This window comes from Panthera tigris, chromosome X (assembly GCF_018350195.1).
Source record: "Panthera tigris isolate Pti1 chromosome X, P.tigris_Pti1_mat1.1, whole genome shotgun sequence".
Taxonomy (NCBI): Eukaryota; Metazoa; Chordata; class Mammalia; order Carnivora; family Felidae; genus Panthera; species Panthera tigris.
In genome coordinates this window covers 103,909,363-103,914,379 of record NC_056677.1, presented here as the reverse complement: position 1 = coordinate 103,914,379, position 5,017 = coordinate 103,909,363, and the positions used below count along the sequence as shown (strand labels likewise).

The 5,017-nt window shown below is 37.6% G+C and overlaps 1 pseudogene; it reads left to right on the top strand.

Moving 5' to 3' along the window:
• The first annotated feature begins 1,844 nt into the window (after window positions 1–1,844).
• LOC102962826 lies at window positions 1,845–2,374 on the top strand (annotated as a pseudogene).
• The last annotated feature ends 2,643 nt before the right edge of the window (window positions 2,375–5,017 follow it).

The following is a 5,017-nucleotide window of genomic DNA, read 5'->3' as shown; positions in this document are numbered from 1 at the left end:
ATAGGAATACAGCATTTACCCTGATCATTTGCATTTAAATAGCACTGTATGGTTTCCAATGCACTTTGAAATAAACTAACTCATAGAGAAACTCTTTGATGTGGAGCAAGGGGCTGCAAGTGTTAGCATTCTCATTTCACAAGAGAAGACTTAGGTGAAATGACTCACTCAAGGTAACACATCTAGGAAGTGGCAAAGCTAGAACCATAATTAAGGTCTCCTAACTCTAAATCCTATCTTTTTCCCCCATTGTGAGTCATCACCTGCTTCATAGTAACATCTTATCTTTGTATAGAAGTTTTAGAGTTTCTAAAGTGCTTTCACATATATTAGGTGGAACCACATGGAATTGTCCATATCCACCTATTTTTTGAATCGCCAACTAAAATGGTGATTTCACATGGTTCAAATAAACTGACTTTTTCAATTTCACAAGGTTCCTTACTGTCCTCCTACCTTCCAGTAGTCACCATCTCTCACATCACCCTCATCTGCAAACATTTACATTAATATAGTCAAGGACTACTGTTGCCAGGTGCTCTCAATTTAGGAAGAGACACACGTTATGAATTTTTAATTACTCCCTCCTTCCTAATTTATTCACGCTTTGCCCTCTTCCATCTATATCCTCTAAGTGACTGATAAATGACTTTATACAAGAGTTCTAATAATTAAGATGAACAACATGTTACCTCTCCAAAAGGCATTTGCCCTAGTCATTGCAGGTCATTAATTCAACAGAATAAATCTCTAAGAATCTCCAAACCTATGTTCCAATACAATAGTTGTGCTCCTTACAATGCTGTCACTCATTTCCCACCAACTAACCTGATGTTTATTCACACTGTGAAAGACTTCCTAATAGATTACTCCCACTTTTCTCTCTCCATCATTTCCATTCTTCCCCCTTTCCTCTCTATCCTTTCTTTTTCATTCTCTCTTCCATCTTTTTTTTTATTCTGAGTGTTTTCATTTGTTCCACAAACTAAGATAAACAAAGATTACCAACATAAGAACAGGAATTACTTATTGACAGCAAAAGAATCAGTGGTCATCCACCACCACCTGTGTTTGGCAGAGACTCAAATCAAAGGCAGGCAGATTAGTGGGTAAGCTTTCTGGTGGCAAAAGGGGAAGGTCCAATGAGAGGCTGTTGGGGTGGCAAAGCAGGATGGGAGCTGACTAGAAGAGGAATGTCCTATGTAATTGGTGAGGGGTATCATATCTGCTTTCCCCTCTCAGTCTGAGATTGGGGGCAAGGAACAAGGCAAGCTGTCATTCCAGTCCTGACCCTGTCTGTTTGGGGCCCATCAGTTGCAGGGATCGTGTTTGGAGTTTCACCTCTTCTGCCATCTTTTCACCAAACACCTTTGGGATCCATCAATCTTGTTCTTTCTACCTAGCTATATGAAGAACAACAGTAACATGTTTACATGTTTCCATCTTTGTCTCTATTATCATTCTCCCCAATAGCTTTCCTTCCCTTTGTTCCTCTCCACCTTACCCAGAGTACCTTTTTCCTATTTCAGATCTTCTTTCTCCCTACCAAAAAAACGGGCTTGTCAGTAACCATAGGGCAACACATACAACTTCTAATTTTCTTCTCTCCTAAAGAAGTGACTGGCTTTCAATTAAAAACTATCTGGGATGCTCCTGGCACTATGTGAATCTGTCTCTTGCTTCAACAGTGTTTGTAAAGAGCAAGACCTAGGAGGACAGCCCTTCTTCAAGCCTCCAATCACCCTCCACCTTCTTGCAACCTTCAGGACCATCTTCTCAGCCATCCCCTACCTTCAGGACCAACAAATACCATTTTTTGGTGAGATCCTTATTGCTGACCAACCATGAGCTCCCAGATTTATCAGAATTATTCCACGAAGTGGATGGAGGCCACCAGTCAATGGCCCAGTCAACTTCCATCTGCAGGCCTATGACACCTACCTATCTCTGGGCTTCTATTTTCACCCTGAAGATATAGCTCTGGAGAGTGAAGGCCACTTTTTCAGCAGCCACTTCTGGAAGTTGGCCCAATGTTTCTGAAGTTTCAAAACCAGCACAGTGGCCATGCCCTTTTCCAGGACGTGCAGCAGTCATCCCTAAAGGAGTGGGGTAAAACCCTAGATGCCATGGAAACCAGAGTGGCCCTAGAGAAGAACCTGATCCAGGCCTTTTTGGATCTGTATGCCCTGGGTTCAGCCTACACAGATCCCTCTGCCTGCGCAGATCTCTGTGAATTGCTGGTGAGCCACTTCCCGGATGAGGAGGTAAAACTCCTTAAGAAGACGGCAACCACCTTACTAATCACAGGGTGGCTGGCTCCTAGGCTCACTTGGACAAGTACTTATTCAAAAGGCTCACCCTCAAATGCAACTAGAGTTTCTGGAGTCCAGCAGCCTTTGAGGAGCCCCTCTGCATCCCCCTGGTGTCAAGGCTTCTGCCTGAACCTCTCTTTAAATGTCCTCCTTAAATGAAGCTTTTTAACTACCCTAGAGTCCTTGCTCAAGCTGGGAACCAACCATAAATAAAGCTTTTTATGGGGGAATAAAAAACCTATTCAACTATCTTCTCTGTGTAGTAAATACTATGTTCTCTATGCAGACATTGAGTTGGTTACTGTGACAAGCAATTTACTTAGTATTTTCTGGTTGTTAGTCATGGTACTCATTCCACATGTATTTGTTTTAATTAACTTATTTTTAGATGATTGTAGATGCACATGTACCTATAAGAAATAATAGAGTTCCTGTGTGTATGCTTTACACATTTTCCCCAGTGGTAACATCTACCAAAACTATTGTATAATACCACAACAAAGATATTGACATTAATATGGTCAAGATACAAAACATTTCCATCACCACAGGGATTCCTTATTTTGTCCTTTTATAGTCACACCCACACTCTTCCCTAACCCTCTGTCCCACCCTTGATCTCTGGTAATCATTAATCAGTTCTCCATCTATAATTTTGTAATTTCAAGAATGTTATATAAATTGAATCATATACCATGTAAGGTTTTGACATCAGCTTTTTTCACAAAGTATAATTCTCTCGAGATTCATTTAGGTTGTTACTTGTATCAATATCCCATTTCTTTTTATTACTAAGTAGCATTCCAAGGTATCACTGTACCACAGTTAGTTTAACCATTCATCCTGTGAGGGACATTTGTGTTATTTCCAATTAGGAGCTATTACAAATAAATCAGCTGTAAATATCCACATACAAATTTTTAATGGAACATATGCTTTCCTTTTTCTGAGATAAATGTCTAAGTACAATTGCTGGGCTGTATGCTCATCACAAGTTTAATGGGTTTTGTTGTTGTTGTTGTTGTTTTAAGAAACTGACCAAGTGTTTTTTCAGAGTTGCTGAACCATTCCACATTTCACTGTTAATGTATAAGCAATCCAGTTTCTCTGCATCCTTGTCAGCATTTGGTGTTGTCACTATGTGTATAGTTTATATATTTTATATAGTATATATTTAACCATTCTGATAGGTATATAGTAATAGCTCATTATAGTTTTCTGCATTTACCTAGTGGCTAATAAGTTGAATATTTTTTCATGTGCTTACTTGTCATCAGTATGCCCTATTTTGTGAACTGTGTCTTCATGTCTTTTGTCCATTTTATTTTTTAACTGATGCATTTGAGAGTTCTTTATATATCCTAGATATGAAACCTTTATGAGATTCTCTACTAAAACCATCTAGTCCTAAAGACTTCATTTGGGGGAGTTTTTAACTTATGAATTCAATTTCCTTAATAGTTATGTGGCTATTCAAACTACATATTTCATATTAAGTCATGATAATGTGTGTAAGGATCAATTGTGTAAGTATTGATTGTGTAAGTTGTCAAATTTACTTTTTAATTTTTTTTAATATTTCTTTGTTTTTTGAGAGAGAGAGAGATATGAGAGAGAGAGAGAGAGAGAGAGAGAGATAGTGCAAGTAGGCTGGAGGCAGAAAGAGAGAGACAGAATCAGAAGCAGGCTCTAGGCTCCAAGCTGTCAGCATAGAGCCCGTTGTGGGCTCAAACCCAGGCCACGAACTGTGAGATCATGACCTGAGCCGAAGTGGGATGTTTGACTGAGACATCCAGGCACTCCCAAGTTTATTTTTGAATAGTTGTTCTTATGCTCCCTTACTATCTTTTTAACGTCTGCAGAGTCTTTAGCGATATTCTGTTTAATTCTTGATATTTGTATCTTATTTCTTCTTTTTTGTAAGTCTTGCTAGAAAGTTGTAAATGTTTTTGGTCTTTTAAAAGAATCAGCTCTTTCACTTTTTTTCTCTATTGTTTTCCTGTTTTCAATTTTATTGATTTCATATTTTTATTATTTTCTTCCTTTAGCTTCCTTTGGGATTATTTTGCCCTTTTTCTCTAGATCCTTGAGATAAAACCTTGGCTTATTACTTTGAAATGTTTCTTCTTTTCTAAAGTCTGCTTAAGCATTATAAATTTCCCTCCCAGCACTGTTTTAGTGGTGTACCACAAATTTTAATATGGTGAATTTTAATTTTTATTACATTCAATAAGTTTTTTTTTTCCCTTTATTAGTTCCTCTTTGAGCCACGGATTATTTAGAAGTGTGTTGTCTGTTTTCCAAGTGTTCTGGGATTTTCTTGTTATCCTTCTGTTCTTGATTTCTAGTTTAATTCCAATCATTTAAAAATTTTTGAGGTTTGTTTTATGCCTCAAGTATCATCTGTCTTGGTATATCTTCTATGAGAACCTGAAAATAATGTTACCTGCTTTTGGGGGATGAAGTGCTCTATAAATATCAATTAGATGTGCTTGTTTAATGTTATTGCTGAGTTCTATACACTTATGAATTTTCTGTCCAGTTGTTCTGTCACTTGTTGAGAGGAAGTGTTGAAGTCTTTGATTATAATTGTGGAATTATCTATGTCTTCTTTCAATTCTATCAGTTTTTGCTTAAGATATATTTCTGTTTGGTTTTTTGATGCATACACATGTAAGATTGTTATATATTTTTAAATTGACAAC